Raw genomic sequence first — 23,932 nt, 5'->3', positions numbered from 1 at the left:
CTATAATGCTCACCGAAAAGCCTTTACTTTTCTCAAAAGCCGACAGTGGCCCTTATAATCTAATGCGCCTTATATATGGATCAATATTGATTAATCATGGCTACCGTAGTCAGACGGGTGTTGCCGAAGTAACAGCAGAAAGCAGAAAGAACTGGTAAAGAGGATTTCTGCTAAGTGTTAACATTAGCTCACAGGCTGGCCTGAGCTTCTTCTCTTGTTTATTGTTAGAGTATACAATAAACAATAATAATATAATAATAAATAAATGCAATAATAAATACAGCGCCCCCCAAAGGTCTGTCATGTGAACTGATCTCTGGAAACGGCTTTTGTGGACGGCAGAAATGGCTTCGTCTTTACAGCGCACTTTTTTGAAAACGGCACAGAAAATAGTTGGATAGGAAAATGTGCGGCTCCGTGTGGATGACATTCCCTTTAGTGCAGCTCTATTTAGTGGATGCATTGCGCAACCCCAGCCACTACTTTAGCTTCAATTCTATGCGCCTTATAATGGGGTGCGCCCTATATATGAAAACAGTTTTCAAATAGGCCAATCACTGAAAGTGCGCCTTGTACTCTGGAGCGCCTTATAGTGCGGAAAATACGGTAGCTCTTTGCTAGTCTCTTGGACCACTCAAAGCGCTTTATACCCATCCGCACCACATTCACACACTGATGGTAGAGGGATTTTTAGGGAGGAGCCACAGGTTCTAAGTAACACATTTGCACCCATTCATACACTACTAACCAACAGTGGGGGCAATGTGGTTGAGTGTCTTGCTCAAGGACACTTTGGCATGTGACTGGGGAAGCTGATATTGAACTCCAGACCTTCCGATTGAGAGGTAACGACTCTACCACTGAGCCTCAGCCACCCACATGTTGCCGCTGGCAGCTTTAACTGCAATCATGCTTAGTGGTAACATATACCATACACAGCTGCCAAAAAATAAATAAAAAACATGAAGAATCTATTTATTTAGTTTTGTATTTTTTAAAAAGGGTTGTGATTGTGTCCTACTTAGTCATCTTTTGTAAAAAAATAAATAAATAAATAACCAAAATTTACCCAAGACCAAAACAGTTTTTTACAAACTCTCTCAATTTCCTCCGAATTTGGAACATCTCTGGATTGAAAATTCAAAATAATGGAAAAAAATAAAATCAAAAATTCAAGAAAAAGAAGAAAGAAAAAAATTCTTTCACACATACCTGTTACCTTACTGCCTGTTTCATTTAGATTTTACATTTCCATCTTGCAGTTTTGGATGTTATCTTTGTAATGCAGGGGTCTCAAACTTGCAGCCCCCGGGCCAATTGCGGCCCACTGAAAGATATTTTGCGGTCCCCTGCCTGAAATCAAAGCTTGGTATTATTGCATCCCGCAAGTTTTTTTTTTTCTCACATGCACCTGGGTGTTTTATGTTTTTGACACTTGTGGGCTACCGTAGCTCAGGTTCATGACAACAACACAAATTAGCATTATGTCATGCCCTCCACCTTGAGGTAGCCAGGAGGCTTCCTTCTCCACCTTGTGTGTATGTGTGGGTGTGTGTGTGTGCGTGCGCTTGTGTGTGTGACTATGTGCTAGATTACAGGAGTGGGGTCAGGTGTTTGGGATTGGACAACAGCTGCACTGCATCTAAATCACTCCCCTTTAAATACTGGGCTCTGACTCCACCAAGCTGCCAGATCTTAGCCTCTGCTTTAAAAACCTGCTCTGGAACCCTGGCCTACCATACCCTGCACTACATCTCTGGATTCTTCAACATCACCGGATTTAATCTCATGTTGGACATTCACTTTCCCCTCCCTGGACTCTTTTTCTGGACTATGTAATCCCGGACTTACTAGTCAAGAGTTTTTGGTAGAACAATAAACCTTTTGCACTCTCATCTGAACTCTAGTCCCTGTGTTTTGCTCGTGGGTTTACAAGACTCGTTTCCTGCCTGACACATTAGTCACTTGTGGGTCACTGAGTGCAGGAAAAATATATCTTATCATCTAGTGTCATGTTTGCTCCAGTCATGGCCTTTTCATCATGCCATGTGTCTTTTTGGCAGCACCTATCTGTGTGAAAAGCTCTTCTCCACAATGAACTTTAACAAGTTAAAGTTCAGGTCCAAACTTAAAGATGAGCATCTTAAAGGCATACTGAGGGTCTCAGTTGTGTCCTCCCTCAAGCCAAATGTTGCTCAGCTGTGTGAGAGGAAACGCTGCCAAGTCTCTGGCAGCAAGGAGTAGGAGGAAAGGTAAAGCCTATGTTCTGAAGAACTTTTCGTGTTCTGCACATGTTATTAGTTAAGATTAAGAAGATTGGATCAGTTGAACCTTTTTTTGGAATACTTCAAACCGTTTTTTTTGTGGAATACTTGATGCGGCCCAGCCTCACCCACACTCCAGCGGCCCCCAGGTAAGTTGAGTTTGAGACCCCTGTTGTAATGCATAGAGTGAAAAACCACCATGCAGTGCATCTGTCTTCTAAGTGCTCATCCATTTCGTAAACACCCCATCTTAATTTACTTGACATGATTCAAACACACTCTGTATGACACGATATTGCAGAGTTTTTATCACAGCTTAATGTCACATATCTCATCATGAATAATTGCAGTCTTCAGATAAAGAGATTAAGACCTGATTAGAGACTTGTTTAGGGGATTCCATTTCATGTTCGTGTAGGAAATAACAAGATAGTATAAATCCATATTTAGTACAGATATAATTAAGTCTGATTATCTTTCAATTCTCATAATCTGCCATCGCTTCTGAATTAGACACTCAATCAACATTATCTCGGTCTGGTGGTTATTGTTGCTTTAGCATCAGTAACATTGAGCACTCGTGTATTTCGGAGATGTTGCTACATCCTGAACTTAAATCTTTTTCATAAAGCTGCATAACAAAAGATGGTAACAAGGCCAAGGTTTATTGTTGATACTGAATATATGGGCAGCATCAGGTGGTTTTGCTCCTGAATGCTGATGTGTGTATCCACTGAGAAAACACTTGGCTTATGGGTTTAAGTCTTAGATTTGAGGTTTGTGTGTGCATGTGTGTGTGTGTGTGTGTGTGTGTGTGTGTGTGTGTGTGATGTGCCCTCCCCTCCTCTGCAGGCTTGATCAAACAACGCTGTGCTGCTTTAACTCTGGGTTTTTAAATCTTTTCACCCCTTCTCACTGTGCTGCATGGTTATTACTCATCTCCTGCTGCTTCCTTTCTGCTTCTATTTGTAAAAATTCAACTTTTAAATATTTCCTATTGCTTACCCAACTCTCCAAAGGCAGAGCAAATAAAAATGCAAACACACTCTCGCACACACCTTCTGCTGTGATCATCTTCCCTCTAGCCTGTTCATGAGCACTCTGAATATTCCACAGCACACACTCGCACCAGCTTAGCAACCACACCAAGAAGAAGCATCATTTCTCATTTGCTTAATATCATTTAACTCTCTCTTTGCCTAAGGGAGGAATGTTTCGCCTTGTGAAGTACACTGAAGTGTGATAAACATGTAGAAAGCGAGGCGCGCATTTAGCCCATGTCTTTGCTTCTCGTGGGTATTTAGTAATTGATACAAGTCAGACATTCAATTTTTTAATAATTGATCACACTCAATTATTGATGTTCTGCTGTCGTTGTTGTTGATGCTTATTCCTAACAGGTCAGGCAGCTCAGCAATGCTTTAAACGACCTTCAAGTCTTTTCTTCCTCTTTCTACGCCACCCTTGAAAAGTCCCCTTGTGGCCTTTTTACAACACTTTCAGAAGAGCTGAATGATGGTCTGTCAGCACAATTTTAATGAACATTGTGAAAAATATGGCCCCAGCTCTGTTTGTGTAATTACTTCCATTTATAATGAACTCTCTCAAATCCATTTTACCCTTCCAAAACGTGTCTTTGTATCATTTTTTTCTTCCACCAATCATATGCATGAGAGTGCAGATGTCTGTGTAAGTTGATGAATGCTGCTAAAATGACTCATTCACTAACAATTGTTCAGCTGACCGCTTTCCAACCTCCCTCCCTGGAACATGACAGTCAGAGCATTGAGTACAAGTTAGAGCAGGTCTGTCAACCTGAGGCTGTCTCTACCAAGAGGCAACATCCGGTTAGTAAAAATGAAGCCCATGTGGAAGTGCTAAATGTTGCTGTTCATTGAGAAACCACTTGAGGCTTGCTGCAGAAAGACCAGAAGTCAAATACACATCCAGCCAGAAAAAAAGACTTTTACGGCATCAAAAAGCATATTTACAGCCCCAACACTGATTTCACTATTGGCACACACTGTACGGTGAGTTTATTTCTTTCTATCTCTGCGGTTTTTAAGTTATTAGGATTGTTTGATTTTCCAATCAGAGGCACAGCTCAGGTCACATGACTGGTGGCTGCATCCGCGGATTGGCTTTATTTCATGGTTTCAGGAACAGATGGGTGATGTCCCAGAGCAGGGCTGGCCAACCTGCGGCTCGCGCCACATGTGGCTCTTTGCCTTTCGGTGTGTGGCTCTTCAATCCATTCATAAAACTGATAAATTGATGCTAACATTGGGATCAGTACTGATCAATACTAGGGTCATGAGATTGATACATAAGTTTCAGTTTCTTTTCTCTACATGTGCTCCTCTCAGTTGTTCATGTTCTCCCAGATAGATAGATAGATAGATAGATAGATAGATAGATAGATAGATAGATAGATAGATAGATAGTTAGATAGATAGATAGATAGATAGATAGATAGATCAATCAATGGAACTTTGTATCTTCCGCAGTAAAAACATAAATTTGTCTTCGACACGGCTCCAAATACTTATTTAAACACACTTATAAACACAATAAATCTCTCTTTAAAATAGAATTGAATTGAAATTAGAAATGTTGATTTTTATATTGTGTCATCCCGTTCATGTGTGAGAGGAAGTGCATTTGCAAGACCACGTTTTTGTGGCTCCGTGTAGTATCACAGTCATTTTTGCGGCTCTTGGTCTCTGACTGGTTGGCCACCCCTGTCCCAGAGGCTACATCGATGTTTTATACAACCTATGTTCTCTACACCCTATAGCAGTAACAGGAGGGCATTGGTGATGTCACACTCACATGCCAGATTACTCACTCCGTAATTATTAGAAACATAGAGGTGTAAAAACAACATATCAGTCCTCTATTACTTGGAAAAATAAGATTCAAATGATATCTATGTAAATCTGTACATAGCTTATTTATGAAGTTGTCAACAGGTTGCCATCAGAATTTCAATATGATTGCCAAAAACAACTGTTTTATGAATTAAACATAAAACCATCCCTGTGTTGGGAACCATAGACTGTATATAGAGTGGACAGCGTGGCTCCGCCATTTACCATTGTACGGTTTTGAAGCCAAAATTCCCGTCACAGGCGCCACCATTGAAGCTGTTGTGCAGCCAGAGTCTGTGCAGTAAAGACTGTGAGGGATTCTGGGAGAAACTGAGTAGCGCCAGGTGACAAAAATAATAATTATTTTTTTACTTTAATGAGTCTGATCACTTCTTGGCTCTACCTCCTGACATATTTTATAATCCCTAAAAAACGTACACAAGAATGGCAGCTGTCGATCATCGTTAAACATGACTTAAAATCTCATTTTAACCTTGTTTAACTGATGAAAAATGAAACTTTTCAGAAAATAGAGAACCTGAATACAAGGCAGCCAAATTATATCTTCAAACCACCACAGCAATCAGACGAAAGGAACATTTCTACTCGGTATATTAATTTTTTAAAGTTTGACCACAGCCCATCTGGAATGACTGGAGAGCCAGATTTTTTTTACCTATACTGCAGCCAGCCACCAGGGGGAGCCGTTTGTGTGGAGACCTCACTTCAAGCCGAGCAGGATTACCATTATTTTAACTATCTAAGTTAGGAAGCAACAACTTGATTCCACATAACCACCTAAACATGAGATGTTAGCATCATGGTAGCAATTTGTATGAGCTTCCTTGTGTTCAGTCTCAAGCACAGACATGTTCCTATGACCTCAGCTCTTGATTTATTTTTCTGATGCTCTCTAGTTGAAATTCAAAGCGTGACATCTTATCCGTGCAGTAATTATATGCTTACTGAATTGCTAAACAGCTGATTAATTGCTCGGAGGGATTTTAATAAAGGTTTTAATTGAAAAACATCCAGAGCCGACAGAGGGGAGGGACCCTTGAGAACTTGAGCACCAGATATAGACGATTCAGATCACAGGAATATTTCATTATTTAGTCTCACCCTTTAATTAATTTTCAATTGTGGTGTTAAGTGGGCAAACTGGCAGAAAAAAGGAAATGGATACTTTCCAGAGTTTTTTTAATTTGTTTTTTCCAGTGGAGGCTGGTGAAAAATATTCCAGATGGGACTGTGCTGTGTTAGCATCCTATTATATTTGACTCAAACTGCAGGATACCAGTGCTTTCTCAACCAGAAAAAAAAAGAAAAAAAGTTTATAAATTAAAACAAGCAAATGAAAAAAAACATGTGATGGGTAATTGTTTTCAGTTTCAGCATCCATATTTGTCAATGCCATCAGACTTCAACCACTAGACTAAGTGAATTTTAGTTTTAGTTTTTGAAATAATATAAATAAAAATAAAAACACACTCTCCACTAGGAGGGGCACCACCCTAGAAACCTCTACTGGTCAGCTGCCACTGGTTTTCTCTCAGTTTGTTGTGCAGCCTGACTGTGCCATAAGAAAACAATAAGCTCAAGAATCTTGAGAGAAACATCATCCGTTCTTTGTTTCCTCTGTCATCACAGTCATTTATGGTTATTCACTCCTTCATCGCACAGCTTCAACTATCCATTTATAACCTAGAGTAGCATCAACGAGCTGGTAATGACCTCAACAAACAGAAGAATGGTTAATCAATACGAACTGACCTTGGAGCATAGTTGGACGAGGCACCCTCTCGCTCACAGAACAAAAGCTTCATTATAGAAGGAGACAGGCAAAGTAATGGAGGTGTTATTTCATGAAATTATACCAATAAAAATATATGCATTTCTTTGTTGTGCTCGCAGTGTGTAAGGTTGTAAGTGAGAAAAGATTGACTAGAAGGCTCAGAGTTCAAGCTCACTCAGCAGAAATTATTTGTCATTCTGAAGTGTCCTCAAGCGATTCCTGGGTCTCAGAGTGGTGTTTTGCTTGTCTTTAGAGTCAGTTCTACTCATGATTTAGTCATATTCTTTTCTTTTTCACATCAGTGTTGATAGTGGATCCCTTGTGGGCTTGAGTCTCCACTTAAAACCTCAGAAATGTAGGAAGGTCATGGCTTGATTCGCTGCTGCAAGTACCATTGAGAGCCATTTGCACACAGCATTACAGCTGTGCCATAGAGTCCATCCATATCAAGTTCATTTTATTTATTTATTGTACTTTTAATTGCTTTTTTCTGTTAATTTTATTCATTTTTATTTATTTTCTTTCTTTATTATTATTTTTTATTGCTGTTCTCTCATTAATTAAATTGGAGAATTGTTAGGTATTTTTTTTTATTTCTTGTAAAAGCACTGGGTCTGTTGGAAAATCAGATACTTGAGAGTAGAACTGATTCCTAAATGGATTTTTATTTCTCTGAGATAAAAGACAAATGCAGACTCCGCTTTTCAGATTGTTATGAAAAAATGTAAACCTTGTCTTTCCTTAGTTTAAACAACAGTATTTCAAGGACTTCAAGACATTGTGATGGATCAACTCACTTCAAGTATTGCTCAACACACTTCAGCCATAGCATTCAGACACCTGCATGATATTGTGTGGGCCTTTTTCTTCTAGGCTCTACAGTAAATGGATTTAATTTACTCAACACCACCCATCTGTTTGTGATATGGAGTTTAACAAAACGTAGGCAGGAGCCATATTGAAAATGGGACTTACTTTGAGCCTCCTCACTGACAGCTTTAGGGCGCCCGCCTGTCAGTCAGCTGAGCTGTGCCTCTGAATTGGGAAACTTGTGGTCTTAATATCTTCCAAACTCCTGAGTCCAAAAAAAAATCTATACAGTGTATGCATTAGGGTAAATGAGCTATTTGAAATGCAGTCATGTTCTGTACCAGACTGTAAACATTTTTTTTTCTGCTGTGATTTTTTTTTCTATTTTGGTTTATTGTGTTGGTGGTTTCTGGTACTGAAACCAGCCTCAAGTGGACACTCCAGGATCTGCAGTTTTTAGACCAGGGTTGCTGCTTGGGACCAACTTACAAAATAGAGTGGGTTAGAAAAACTCCTTTCGGTGATCTGACCAAGAATACACAACAAATAATGTCCAAACATGTCTGAAATGGAGTAAATTGTAAAATTATACAATACTTTTTAAAGTAAATAAATAAAAGGTAAAGACTATTTCATCAGAAAGACCTTGACCCAGTAAAGGCCTGTATCCACTACTAGCATCCTTTGTCACAGCACTCTCAGTTAAAAGTTGCTGAACTTTTGGAACGCCCTTGTCCTTTTAGTGTCACCTCTCCCTCAACAACCAATAGAAATCAGGTAGACGTGGGACCTCCAAAAAGAGGAACCTCGTCCCTGACAGTGTTAGATAATGAGACTCAAATTTTCTGAGCCTCTTATTCCCTGATATTGTCCGTTTGTAGTGATTTTGAACTTTTTTTTTTTGACAGAAAAAAAATAACCATACAGAATGAGTTATAACAGACTAAACAGCCAGGAAATTGGGGGTGCCACAAGACAACTTTTATAACCCAGCAGCAGTAAGACTCAGTAAGGAGCACTCTAAGATTGAGGGTGCTGACAGCACAAAAATGCAGTCAGTGGAAACAGGCCCTAAAGCTGCAGAACAGCTCATAATCCCACTTTGTTTTTGTTGTGAGGATTTCAGGGGCTAACAATTTAATTCAGAGGCTCAAACATGTAGGGTTATTTACCCAAACTCCTTTTCAGTGGTAGATCTAATTATCTATCAGCCCAGCCATACAAGCAGTAGTGAGCGTCAGGCATTGTCACCCAGGAGAAAATGTTAAGCTCTGCAGCTATAGAGTGGGCTGGACCATCAGAGGGTTTCGAGCCTGGCTGATGGACCTGATCTTGTCTTTTTTGTGACGCCAATTAATCTGTCAGGGAAAAACAACACACGCAAACACAAAAGAAAAAAAAAAATAAAGAGATGAAGCCAACAGAGTGGCACCGTTTCCCAGTGATAGCATAATGTGAGCATTAGAGCACCTGAGCCCGAGATAATGAAGTGAACTAATAGAGATAATTGAATTTTGTATCACCCTCAGTCACAATTTCACCTCCACTAACTTCATTTGCCATCTACCTCCCGGCCAGGGTATGAATTTAATGATTTGTCTGTCTTTCTCACTTGCTTAATCTCTTTCTCTTCCTCCCTCTGGTATCCGTCCCTCCTCCCTTTGTCCTTCTTTCTGCTCTTGTAATCTCTCTCTTCTTCTTGCTATCTTTTATATCTCTGCCTCTTTGTTTCTCTGTCTTACACTCTTTGCTCTCTGGTGCATTTTGACTCTACAGCGCTCATCGCACAAAGCGAGAAAGATACACAAGAGTGAATGTGCACGACTAACACAGAGATCGTCTTGTAGACATGTGCACACTCTACTGACTCTACTTCTGTTATTCATGTACACACACATTTTTACACACAAACACACCAGACCTGTAATTTTGAGTTATGGGTGTTTGAGGGATTGTGGGACAATCCATGGCTGAACGGTTGCTTGATCTTGTCATAGGTTGGGGGGAGGGCCTTTGTGTGCATGTTCCTTGATACAACATTTGCTGTAGTGGTCATGTGTGATGGTGTAATTTCTTGGGCCCCGTTCACACAACAACATTTCATCTGAAAACGCTAAAACGCAGTGAAAAAAAAAATCTTCTTTAACGGAAGTGCAGAGGGACTTAAAAATGCTGTAGTTAGCATGCCAAGCCTGTAGTGGGCGCTAGAACTGTCTTGTCCAAAGGCCACTTTAGAGAGATCTCCACCGAAGTGGAGTTAAGCCGATCATCTGATGTATTGGCAAATAAAAAGTGCAAAAGTGGGGCAACAGATGCACATTTTGTTGAAAGTCAGTCAGCAGATTCAGGGGAATGAACAAGCACAACACAGTAGTTTGCGACGATCGTAACAACGGTACTGTTGTCCTGTTGTAGGTGCTCGTGCTTGTTCCTCTGGTACAGGCCTTTGTGATTTCACATCTGCCACTGCAACTCCCTCCTAGCAGGCCTCCCTGTGTGTATATTTAAATCTCTGCAAATGATCCATGGTCTTGAATCAGTGTAAAACAGCACGTCACCTGGCTGTTAATCTCTCTTCACTGGCATCCAGTAGCAGCTTGAATCAAATTCAAAGCTCTTCTTCTGCCTGACAAATGTACACTTACATTGTCAAGAACAGTGCCTGCTTAACTGGGGTCTCTCATCCAGGTCTACACTCCTTCTGGCCCACTACACTCTGCTTGTGAAAGACGCCTGGTGCTCCTAGCCCAGCGTGGCTCTGAATCTCTAGCCAGACTCTTCTCCTCTGTTGTGCCAAAATGGTGGAATGAATTACCTAACTCTGCGAACCACAGAGTCCTGTTCTACTTTAAGAGATGTCTGAAGACTCATCTGTTCAGGGAACACTTAGGCCCTTTATCTGAGCCTTCTCCTCTTTGTCCTCAGGGGTAAAATGAGTCTGAAGGTCTAAGACCCAGCTCTTAATGAATTTTCAGCAGTACTACTGAATGTTGAAGGTTGAAGAATATTGTTGCAGCAATTAATTGTGGCTAGTTGGCTAGATTATTCTACATTATTAAAAATTCTTGCACTAAATGGCAGCACCTGCAGCCAAGTAACATCTCACACTTTTTTTTGCACTACCTTGGTTTTCCTTCTGTTTAAATCCTTGCTTGTGTTGCATGTCACTTTAGACAAAAGCATCTGTTAAATGTAACTGTAGATCTGCAGTATAGCACTGCACATGTGTGTGTGTAACTTAATTGGTTATACATATTCAAAATAATCCCAGTATTATGTTTTTTACACTTCAATCTGTTGTTTGATCCTTCTGATCCCTACACTATGTGCCTCTCTGTGTGCTTTGTTTATTTTAACGGCCAATTCTGAACGAGCAGCTTCACTTGTTATGTCTTATTAGGCTACCTCCCTCAGCTTTTGACCTTCAGTCATGGTTGAAAACTTATGGGAAATTGTATTCAGTATAGCCACTAAAAACAGAAACTTTCAACAGATACAAAAACTTCATTTCAAACCATGACTCATTGTACTTCAATATTTCATGCAGTGAAGAACAGCCAGAGCTGGAGGTGGGACATACTCTTACCTCAAATGAAAACCATGCAGCTGGCTCTAATTGCTGGATCAGAGTTTGAACTCAGAAAACACAACTGTACATTTTCATTTATTGAACTTTTTTGTTAGAAAAGAAAAGACAAGAGAACAAAAAACTTTAAAAGAAGAGGGTAAGAAAGAAGTGGGAGATGGAGATAAAGTACAGGATGCCTGAGAGGAAGAAGAAGGAAACAAGAAGAGGTCGCTGACTGGACCAGGATGTTAGAACAGAGAGAACCGAGATGTCGGAGATTGACAGGAGCAGATCTGACTGACAAGGAAAGAAAAAGGTACAAAGGGCGGGGGATGATGAGAGAAGAGTTGAGGGAAAGCCGAAAAGGGGATTTACTTTTCAGAGGTTTTGTACAAGTTAGTAAGAACTTTTTTCTCAAGGGCTCCTTAAAGTTTAATGGGTGAAACATCATTAAAAAGACAGTGTTGTGGCCTTAGATGTGTATATGTCTCTGTCTAACTTTCTTTAGTTGAGATAAGTTTTCCTGTAAAGTTTTACTAACAGAGTTTAGTGCTCGGTTTCCATTTGTACATTTGGTCCGTCAAACGTACTTTATTAAACTGAGCACTGCTAGAAAATTATCTTTGAGTTTGAGTTGTCTATACTTTTTCTTTTTATGATAATGACCGTGACCTTGGTTGTGTAACACTTTGTCCACATGTGCACTTCTTCCTGGAAATGTTCTTTCTTCATCCGGCCTTCAGGATAATTTAAACCTTGAAATGAAAATTAAGCACTGCCACTCAGACTTGGATAGATTCATTTATACTATTTGAAAATGTACAAGACAAGGTCATAAAAAAATAAAAATCATTAACAGTGATGTTAGATGTTCTTTGGCTTAGTGAGTAAAGTCCCCAAGTGGCCAAGATCATGCTTAGGATTATGGGTTAGACAACTTTTTTTTATTAAGAACTACGAAAAAAAAATGGGAAAGCTGATTTGACCTACAGCTATGTCCACCCCTCAAATGCAATGAGCCAATCACAGTTCATATAGCCATTCCCATACACTGGAACATTCTCTACCTGTAAGTCAATTGAAATGCATTGCAGAAAATATGTTTTCTAAGGTTATTCTGAGATTTTAAGTTTTAAAATGTTCAATCAGTGTCCATGGGGTACATGCAACCCCTAAGAGGCTGGGCGGCAGGATGTATTTTTGTCTTTTCCTAAACCCGACTCAACCAAGAAAAAGTTGTGCAGGAGACCACATCAACTCAACATGAATAAATCTTGTGTCAGGATTATTCTTGTTGAGTGTTCTCTGTCTCTTGTTTTTGTCTTTAGTTTGTCGTTCCTTGTGATTTGATTTGGTTCTTGTCATGTGTATGTCTTTTTGTGATTATTTTCTAGTTTTTCGGTGTCTTAAATGTATTTAGTCGCTGTCTTGAGTTTCCCTGTGTTTGGTTTGGTTGCCCTTGCATTTCCCTCCTTGTTGATTGATCCTCATGTGTTTCACCTGTGTCTTGATTCACACCTGTATTGATCACTCCCCTGTCTGTATAGTGTCTGTGTTCCATGTGTTCTCTGTTGGTTCATTGAGGCTGTCACCGTCTCGAGTGCTTCCCGTGTTTATGCTTCCAGTGAGTTTCCTGGAGTGTTTTGTTTCTTTTGTTAGAGTTTTTTGAGTTTTTGAATTTTGAGTTTAGTTAATATAATAATTTTGTTTTATCTCCATCTGGGTCCTCCTTTCTAGTTTTCCTGGGATTCATGACCTGAACAAGGATGTACGCATCTGTTCAAAGGTAAGCTGACATTTTGCTTAAGGTGAAATATTTTGACTTTGCTGGAGAGAAATATAAAGTTTTATTTGACATCTCTAATGTAAGCTAAACTTAGCCTAACATTAGCTCGTAGCTGCGTTGTTCATCATGTTACTTTGTTTGTCGGGGGTTCATTGGCCTATTCTGTTCTAGTCTTTGTTCTTTGGCAATTGTTCGTCAATGTGTACAACAATTCTGACCCTTTGTCTTGATGTCTGAGATGGTGATGACATTTAAGTGCAGCTCATCACATTTACACTGGGACCTCTAAATTTTGGCTTATAACCGAAACTTTTTGTTAATCTTCTGAACAATGATTAATATATCCCTTTAATGGGTGGTTTAGACCCCTTTGATAACTTCTATATGATTTTGATCTTTCTGTCTTCAAAAATCATCAATGGCTTCCTGTGATCAGTCTCTTACTCTGTTCCTTGCCACGGTGCCTGTCACTGAATGTTGATTGTTTGAGTGAGTGGAGGGACATGGCTTAGCCAGAGGTCACTCGGTAACACTAGCCATCCTCTCCAGGTTGATTGCTGTTGACGTGGTGATATGACTCAAAGAGGTGCTGATGTTTCCCATGTTTTAAACATAGTTGTTAAGTATCAAGGCTGGATGTCCAAACCATGATGAGTTTCAAATGTATGAGGCCAGAAAAGACACACTGAAAAAAAAAAAAAAAGGTTGACCATTTTACATTTTTTTAATGTCATGTCTTAATTTTTTGCACTAAGATGTAGAAAGTAGTGTTTTAAACAAAAATATGACTAAGTTTCAGTATCAATGGAAACTGATAATTGTATTTTTAGAGTTTAGAATTCAAAAAATGAATTCTGAGTCAGTGGTTGTAAGAGCAAGGAGTCTAGGCAGAAACCTCAGACAGAACCAGACTTGTTGGTCTTAATAGTGTTGGCGTGGAACTAACAGGATCTGCTCCTTTTTGCCTTTTACTTAAATGAGCCAATCTGAACATTGATAAAGCATTTCCTGAAATAATTCATTCTGTTGTTCCCAAAGTGAAAAGTGGATCAGTCATACAGTCTTTCATCTTTCACACACTCCTGGATCTTGAGTCTCCTTGCTGTCCTTTCAAAGTTATCTCCCTCTGCTCTCTTTATCTCTGACCTCTGCTGTTACGTTATCACAGAAATAGAGGTGAAACTGTACGGGTGGGTGTCAGAGAAATGCAACGTTTCTTTGTCGTTATATATCCATAGGGCCTTTTCAACTTTTCACCTCATTTTAGGCTGAGATTTAGCAAAGATCCTTTGACTTTTATCCCAATGCTTTGGCTCATATTAACCCAGATCTTGGAGAGGCTGTTGTTGAAGAAAGAGGATATTGTGTCTAACTTCACATTTCCTCAAAAGAACTTATATTTTTGAGGACAAAGATGATGTGATGGGCAAAAATGCTGCTTTTCTAGAGAAACTGAGCTATGATGCTACATGTATATGACTGTCTTTAACTCAAGTTATAGGTGTAGTTTTAGTTACCAGTGTTAAAGAAGTGAATTTGGAATCCAGAAGTTTTATGTCCTGATCCTTACCACTGTTATTCTGCTTTTCTTTTCTGTAATTCTCACACCAAATGTGGCAATTTCTTTAACAAATAGAACTTGTTGATCTTGTATGCAAGGTGTGAGTGAAAAATGCATATTATTGGGCCCCTTTGGGACTACAAGTGCTCGAGGCCAAGGATTAAACTTTCCAGGCTCTGTTTTTAATGAAGGGGGAAAAAAACACAACTCTATTTTTTAACAAATTCAAAATATCTGGAACTCACCATCTGCTCCATAAACCTTAAATAATAATTGCAGTAGAAAAATATGTACTCCATAAAAATAACTTTATCAGAAACTTAACTTTATCAGGTTTGTGAAGACACATTTTCAGACACTTTAGGTGTCAAGTCAGACATTTAATCAGTTGGATTTGCTTTTTTGATTTGAGAATTACAATTATTCTGGGTAACATCTTAGTGATAGATCAGGTTGAAGTGGTTTGAAAATGAAAACAACTATCCTATATTCAGGTAAAGTTTCAGAGATTTGCTTGTTGCAAACCAAAGCTGAAATCAATATTGCCCAATTTAAAGTATTTCATAATTCTTGATTCAAAATGAACTAATTTATTTGTAAAGGAAGGTCACGCATTAAAGTCAGCAAGACACTTAACCAATATGTATTCAATTTTACCAGCCAATTAAATCTGGCCAGTCTTTAGAGTGCAGAGGGAAGATGAATTTTACATGTCCACTAATGTAATCACTTTCGTTCCCTCTTTGCTTCACACTGGGAAAAGACTCTTTCCCAGCTCTACCATGCCTTCAGTCCCGTCTGCTCCCAGTTTACCTCCTCCTGAAGGACAGCATTGGCTTTGTGCAGATAGTCAAGGCTCATCTCCAACTGTACTGGCAGATGCTTACATTCACTATTTGTTTTCTCTGCTTTGCTATTGAGTGCTGACAGTAATCTGCACAGATGCACAGTCCAGACTGTTTGAAGTCAGCCTCATCACTGTGTAAGCTGATGTTCTATTTCTCTCTGACAAGCACCTGCCATTTTGGAAGGCGATGTAAAATCACTGACATTAACTTTGGAAATTCTGCAGATGTCTCCTATTTGGTAGAGCCGAGATAAATAAACCCAAAATATTCTGTTTACCAGGGTGGATAGCACAGAAAGTTACTAATCCTCAAAGTACAGTTACTGATAATAGTGAAGTAAAATTAGCTAGCCTATACGTTAACTTATAATCAAAAGATTAATTAATTGTTCATACTTAGCCTGTAGGTGCGCAAACATTTTAGAAACATTTCTCCATTAACGTAAGCTTAAAAAAGTTTGTGTTTTGCTCGTATCATTATCACAGAAATAACAAACTGAAGTGACAGTGGGTGATTGTGCTCATGGGAAATGGAGTCTTTATCCTCACAGTCCTCACAGCAACTTTAAAGTGGAGGTATTGTGCTTTGGTAGCTTAACAATATTTGCAGCTCAAAAGTGTGTCTTTAAAGCTCCCTCACCATAAACCCCCTTTCATTTGATTGGCTGGTCATCTGGAGTGGTTTACTGACAGATTTAGAATCTGCCCACATTTACAACAGACATCTAGCACTTTTACTTTAAATCAATGTTTAACCCTATATCGCCAAGAGAATCATATTTGATACCTGAGTTTCAAAGGCCTCTATCTCACCAACATGATAAGTAGCTTCCTCAAAGAACTGTTACAAAAATTTATAAATAAAAAAATGTTTTCTACCCCCTTGAGGATTATTATTCCACTACAAACAGCTGAAGCTGTATTTCAGCCTTTTTCATAATGGCCACTCTCATGAAATCCTCCACACATTTGTTTTTTCAGGAAAATCATAGCTAATTTAAAAAAAGTTGTGGTTAGGAAATTATCCTTATTGTTAGTCATTTTTGAAAATAAAAAACGCATTTTAACTGAAAACTTTACTATAAAAGTTGCAAAAACCACCCAATTTGTCAAACGTGATACAAAAACCACATCATTAACAAAATGATATAGTGATATTTATTGTGGATTTTGTTAAAAGGTTTCCAAAACTGGGGCGCAGATGGCCTCGTGGTCTAGGTCGCACCCTATAAGGTTGGACTGTGAGCGGGTGGCCCAGGTTTGAGTCCGGCCTGCAGCCTGTTTCCCACATGTCATTCCCCACTCTCACCCTGTGTCGGTCTCTATCCACTGTCCTATCTTCTCCAATTTAAGGCATGAAAAGCCAAAAAAAAAAGACTTAGAAAAAGGGTTCAGAAATATCTATGTTCCAAAAAAATGAATTTTCTGGCTAATGTTTTTAATGGGTCAGGCGTTACAGGGTTAAACATGAGAAAGTATAATACCTTTTCTTTCAGTATTATTTCTAAGTACAGCAACCGCTTTTCAGGCTATCACCCTGATGTACTAAATACCAGATTCTGATTTGGATCAGTCCATAAACTTTAATAACAAAAGCGATGACGGAGACAACCCAATCACACAAATCATAGCAGAAAAGAGTGTGGCATGTTTCACTTCTGCCTGTTGACACTGTGACAAAATCACAACTTTCTGTTAGAATTTTAATTTTTAAACAGTATGGCAAAAAGGAGCTGCTGGGCCCCAAAGCAGCTCTGAAAGGCAGAAGTGAGACCCCATTCCACTGTTAAAAGTTGTTTTATTTGTATTACTCGCGTTAAAAGATAAGTCGCCTGAAAAGCACTGTGAAAGAGAACTGGATGGGGAAGGAAATGTCAACATTTATTTGCCCTTGCCTTGTGCAAATACAGATACCTACACTGTTACACATATTTAGACACGCTGGTACATGAAGACACACAGAAACACACACATCATCTATTACACGCAAACTCCACCTCACGCACTCATGCATCATTTTCTTCATGCATAATTCCCCTCTCCTTTTCACACACATCCTCACGCTTCCATCCCTTTTTTCATGTCTGTGACTCACCCAAAAACACACACATACACACACACACACACACACACACACACAGATCTACACACAGTCATTTTAGCTGCCATGGTGACTAATGAGAATATGTGACAGCGCTGGCGGTAAGTGAGACAGAGAGGAAGTGGAATCGAAGGACACCCAAATTTGTCATTGAGGAAATGGAGGGCGAAAGGGTTCAGCTTCACCACTTCCTGCTCCCTGACCAATGGCTGATGAGTATTTAAAATAGAAGTAGTGACAGAGGGGGCAGATTAAGGGAATCTGTTGTGAATGTGACCTCTGCAGTTCTTAAATCAATTCATCTCTTTCCACCTCTCTTTCCAGCACATTTCTCTCTTTCTCAGTGTGGATCTTCCTCTTTTTTAGTCATTTTCATCACTCGCTCTGCCATTTCAATCACTCCCTGTCCACCCCTCCTTCCTCTGTATTCATTCACTCTTCACTATCACTATCACTCATACTCTGTTTGTCTCACTGTCTCCTCCCCTGCCCTGTTATCATCCTTTTCCCCCGTCCGTCCGTCTATTTCCCCTCCCATCTCCTTTGTTTCTTTTTACCCATCTCTCATATTTCTCTGTCTTTCCATCTCTGCCGTCTCTTTTTCTCAGGTGGCGGAGCAGATTAGCGGTTAGTGAGACCATCCCATTACTGTGAGGTTACAGATTCAATCTCGGAGGCAGACAGTGTGCACATCAACAGCCGTGCGTCCTGTCAAAATGTCCTTGAGCAAGATGCGGAGTGCCGACCTGCATAGTCATTTAAAGTCACCCTGGATAAGAGCTGACTGCCAAAAAAGTCAAAATCAGTATTTTTGCTATATAATCAAGTATTACCGTCCTTGAAGTTCTCCTCAGTGCCTGCGTCTGGTCTGCCTTTGACCATCCTTGGCTGTTAATACTCTGAACCAGTGTTTTTTAATGGGGGAAAAAGTCTTTTATCAGTTCCAGAAATATCCGACCTCCTTACAGTCTCCTTTTTTTGTAAAGGACAGCAACAAAGTTTGGGAAAACTCCATAAACAGAGTGACAGACTTTGAGTTACATTTGGTGTGACTGGAAACAAACACACCTGCCATCCTGGTGGTGACTGAAGCATTTTTTTTAAGCCTTATCCATAAAAATGTATCAAAGTTATAAACAGTCTTTATCAATCAAAAGTCAGAGTCCTACTCTTCATCTTCAGACCAAATGCAGATAGTGCTGAAGTCTGAAACCAAGTCTGAGTCATCACTGCTCCAGTCCAAGATGAGTCACAAGCCCTGGAAATCAGAACGCAATCAAATTCAACTCTGAGCCATGGACTTCTTTGCTTCTTTGCACAAAGATCAAACAAACTGTGAGAGTTTAGCACCTTTTTGGAAAAGAATATTGTCAAAAACTAAATTTTGTGCAACACACACCTTAATGTTATGCTGAAAGAGGGGATATTATGTTCTTACCCTCTTCTCCCACAAATGTTTACATTGATATAAAGTAACGACAGTCATAACTTACATGCTAACATGTCATTTATATGTTGGTGTCTGTCTGTAAACAGCTCAAAACAGCCTGTTTTTAAAATAACACCAGATCCTCATGAGACTTGCTGAAATGATGAGGTCATTACATAAGGATCTTCTAACTTGTACATTATTCTTTGAAGGGGGACAGGCCTCAAACACCAAGGTCTGCCCAAATCTCTGTCCCCTGCAGGCCTCCAGAGGGCTGACCAGACAGTGGGAAGCGGGTATAAGGAGTCCACCAATCATATTGTGATTGTGACGCAACACTTTAGTCCTACTTTAATGTTATACTCCCTTTCAGCAGACTGTCTGCTACAATTTGGTGTTAGTTGCAGGTTTGTACGATAATTTGTTACCTGGCAGTGTTGAAAATTATGATGACCCAGTACATATTTCATATTCTGGATCTTAGTATCCAGAATATTGCCAGGATCTGGATCATACGTTTACATCTGTCAGGAATGATGGTGACCTTGTCTTGTATTGTTTTGCAAAGCAATCCAACCTTTTATCACAGAGTTATATACACATATGGTGAAAACAGCCCTATCTCACAATGATAAAATATCCTTTAGAAAAGTCCTGGATCCAGACAGTGATTGGGATCAATTCCAAAATTTAATCAAGTCTTCCTTATCCAATTTTACACATTTCCTGAAAATTTCATGGAGATCTGTTCATTACTTTTTGAGTTACGTTGTTCCAAGACAAACAGACAGACAAACTCTCCCAAAAACACAAGCTCCTTGGTGGAGGTAATTACCTTTTAATTGTTGATATACATTACAAATTATTAATAAGTTTTGTCAAGTATTGCTGATGGGTTCACCTTTTCAATGTGTTCATCATCTTTCGTCATAGGTCCCGGTACAGGTCAGAGAATACCCCAAAAAACACTTCCTCATAGCGACAGAGCTGGATCTAGATATCAAAGTTTAGATAAACAAGAGTCTTGCACACCTGCTCCTTCATGGGAGACTGTACTTTCATCTACAGACTGAGATTTAACTGACAGTAGTCAGTTTTTCCTATAGTTTTCTCACAAACAAGCAAATAGGGCAGTTAATAGGACTGTAATTGAACTCAACACTCAGAGGAACTTCTCTTTCACGGGAGAAAACTCCAGTCAAAGACTCTTTTAACTTTCTATTATATCAAACAAATGAACCAACAATGTAAAACCAGGACACAATGAGTCTTTGTTTCCCATTGCCATGTGTCCTGGAAGACTATTTGTCATATGCTCCTTATCTTGTTTCAAAGGTTTTTTATTTGGAGAGAAAAACTCTCATTTGAGGAGAGCGCTGAAAGGCAGCGCTAACAAAAAAGACTTTGATTACATAAGGGCTTCTGGGAAGTGGCTGTCAAATACTTATGGTTTGAAAAAGGAGCTTTGAAGAAGCGCTGTTATTTATTCTCTTTACAATATTAAATGGACCTTTGCCATTTGTTACAGTTATCCTTTCTGCTGCGTGCTAACTTATTGCTTCTGTGCAGTTTATTATGCTAATAGACCATCCAATAAGTGTGTGAGCCAGCTCTTTCTCATGGGGAAGTTACTTTATCACCTTATCATATGTTAGCTCTTGTTAGCATATATCAAAATCTGCACTCACAATTTGGCTTTCCAACCCTCTTAAGGTCTGCATCCATAGGGATTTTTTTTAGTCAGCAGCACTCACAACCTCAATTTCAGAGTGTTTTACAATCCCTTTAAGGTTACAAAAGCTACCTCCATGAACTTTAGCTTCCCCTTGTTTGCAACCATTAAGCCTGTTTTAAATTGCTTTCTATGCTTAATAATAGCTTTTTATTTATTTATCAATATATTTGACAGGGACAATAAATGTTGGCTTCGTAGCATCTAATTAAAGTGCTCCTGATGCAGTGTGTATAAGACTTCAAGACATGGCTAATTTGTAGTCCTTGCCCCTGGTTGGGCTTTGGGGAAATGAGGCACATGATATAACACTGTAAAATAGACATCAATACTTAGAGACAAAGTAGACACACAAACATGCTCGGAGACTGAAACTGCAGGAAAAAAATAAGTCTGGGTGCATGTGAGGATACGACAGGTAGAATATCTCTGAATGGTAAAAGAGTTGCATTTGCATGATGCCCATTTCAAGGCTTATTTCAAACTCAACTGGGAACAATTTGAGATAGTTTAGGGGGGCTTTTCAAGCAGATGCAGAGCAATTTTCTGGAAGACTATGAGCCTATGATTGTCACTGACTGGCATGATTGGTGTCTCCTCTATTTTGGTGAAGTTTATATTGGCCTAAGCCTTTCTTGATGTTGATTGGCTGAGAAGTGACATCAATGAGCACAGCAGTGGTCGAAAAGTTGAACTCAAAGTTTTTTGTTCTACAGTGTTGAGCAAACACTTTGTAAATGTAATAAGATAAACTATAAGTCATCTCATATAAATAAGCTTTTTAGCAAGCAGCAAACTCTGGCCCGTATCAATGTAAGGGTGCTGAAAGCAGTTCTTGAGCATCCACTTGAAGCTGGCTCCAGAAGAATCAGAAAACACATACATAGCAAGCTACATCAAGCTGAGTTTTAATGTAGAATTAAAACGTGTTTATGGCCTGGTTCAAAAAATGACTTCAGGCTGAATAGCTCATTTCTTTCACAGATTGGCAGATGGGCACCCTTTAGCTGTTAGCAAAGGGGCTGAAAACCCACCTCTTTAACTTACATCATCTGACATAAGCTAGGGTTAAGTTTAGCATTTACAGCAGAGCTCCCAGTGACGATAGCATTTGAAACTAAATTCAGAAGAGTGACACCACAAAGACTACTTCCATGTATGGAATTTAAAAGTCTATGGTTTATCTGAGACAGAAAGACCTTGAAAAAGTTTTTCATGCTTTTATTTAGGGATGGGCGAGTACCAATACCAGGTATAGGTATTGAGCCAATACCAGCCTTTTTTCAAGGTATTGGTACTCGTAAAGGCTGCCGATACCAGCAGCCGATGCTCAAGGCAAGAAAATTTTGCTTTGAGCAAATCCTCCTCACCAGTAGTTAGCGCTGCATTGCTGTGGTTTAACACCTCAAGAAATATGTGTCAGGTCCTGTTCAGACATAAATAAACCATGGAGAGTTTTGCGCTTCAGTTAACTTTAAAAAATACTTAAACTCTGACAGTCATTAGTTTTATTGTGCACTTTTAATATTGTATTTTTATATATGTTTACTAAAAAAAGGCGGAAACTCAGACCCATTTGTTTGTGTTCTATTTTGGACTTAATGTCAGAGTGGCTGTGCTGTTTTTATTCAAAATGAGCTGTCACTGTTAATCTAAATTTTATGTATCAAAAGTACCTGTGGTATCAGTACTCGGTATTGGTGGATACCCAAGACAGAGTACTTGTACTGGTATCGGTCAGACGAAAAGTGGTATCAAACATCCCTACTTTTACCACTTCCACCAAGGAGGTTATGTTTTTAGGAGAGTTTGTCTGTTCATCTGTGAACAACATAAATCAAAAATAAACATACAGGTCTTCATGAAATTTTCAGGAAATGTTCCAAATGGATTGAGGAAGAAGTGATTAAATTGTGGAGGTGATCTGTAACACCGTCTGGATCCAGTCGGACTGCTTTGCAAAACAATACAACACAAGGTCTCCATAATTTCTGACAGATGTAAAAGTATGATCCAGGTCCTGGCAATATTCTGGATACTAAGATCCAGAATATGAATCATATAAAAAAAAATCATCATACAAACCTGCAACTAACAACAAATTGTAGCAGATAGTCTGCTCAAAGGGAGTATAACATTAAAGTCGCACTAAAGTGTTGGTGACAATCACATTATGCTTGGCAAAAGTCTGCGCTCTCTGAGTGCTTTTCTAGTTGCATCTTGTTTAGATTATTGTAATTTCCTGTGTTGGCATTGACCAGTCAGAACTGAAGCGCATCTCCTAACTGGGACAAAGAAACACCAGCACATAACTCCAGTGCCTTCTTGACTCCACTGGCTTCTGGTTACGTACAGGATCGATTTTAAGATTCTTCCATTTGTTTTTATCTCTCTCTGGATGGGATGGTACTAGAATATTTTCTGACCTTATCAAGTTACGTCAGCCCTCTGGAACCCTTAGGTGGGCTTAGATTTTCCTTGATCCTCCACAAAATCAAGAGATCTGAGTATCGTGGAAAGCCTCTCCACTTTTAAAACACAACTTAAAACGCACTTGTTCAGTTTACCTTCTGGTGGAGTATAGTTACCTTTTTTGTGTCTTTATTGTTTATGCTTTTACTGTTTCTGCCTGTTTTACTGTACTTTGGTAGTCCACTGGCTGTATTATACATGCTATAATAATAAAGCTGCTTTACAAACATCATATTTAAACCAACATTTACCAGTGCTTGCAAAGTAAGTTTTGAGATTTTTCCTTCAAGGCCTTTTTGAGCTAAGTTGAATCTTTTATATTATAGTTTCAATACAAAATAGTTCACAGAGAGTATTTGCACTTCTACACCCACATTGTGCACCATTTGTTTTGTCTGGGAACTTTTCGAGGGCTGCAGAAAATGTTTAGTTATCACAGCAGTAAGCCTTGTCTTTGTCACCAATGTCAGCAGTTTATTTGGTCTTTTGCATGAGTATGTGTACGAATGTTGTATTCACACACATTCAGCTTTGATTGCTTTCCAAATCTCGCATTTCTTTGCTAAAGTCAGCTTTGTTGTCTCTTCAGCTGGAAACAGTCTCTGTCCTCGTCTGTTCCCCTCAATAAGACCGGATCAAACGCTGCCCATCAGGAGGTCAGCCCGTCAGTACGCAGAGAGGAGCAGAGTCAGGCTGT

The 23,932-nt window shown here is 39.3% G+C and overlaps 1 protein-coding gene across 1 annotated transcript in view; it reads left to right on the top strand.

Moving 5' to 3' along the window:
• The first annotated feature begins 12,853 nt into the window (after positions 1 to 12,853).
• LOC141785460 (leucine-rich repeat-containing protein 51-like) overlaps positions 12,854 to 23,932 on the top strand; it is a 49,151-nt gene continuing 38,072 nt past the window's right edge. Inside the window, exons 1-2 of the mRNA XM_074663787.1 lie at positions 12,854 to 12,931; positions 13,045 to 13,093. The gene's annotated coding sequence lies outside the window, so the exon portion shown is untranslated. The remainder of the gene's footprint in view (positions 12,932 to 13,044; positions 13,094 to 23,932) is intronic.

The sequence above is a fragment of the Halichoeres trimaculatus genome, unplaced genomic scaffold (assembly GCF_033239565.1).
Source record: "Halichoeres trimaculatus isolate MK-OKI-2021-1 unplaced genomic scaffold, fHalTri1.1 fHalTri1_scaffold_23, whole genome shotgun sequence".
Classification (NCBI taxonomy): Eukaryota; Metazoa; Chordata; class Actinopteri; order Labriformes; family Labridae; genus Halichoeres; species Halichoeres trimaculatus.
The sequence above is the reverse complement of the archived record's forward strand: the minus strand, read 5'-3'. Positions and strand labels throughout refer to the sequence as shown.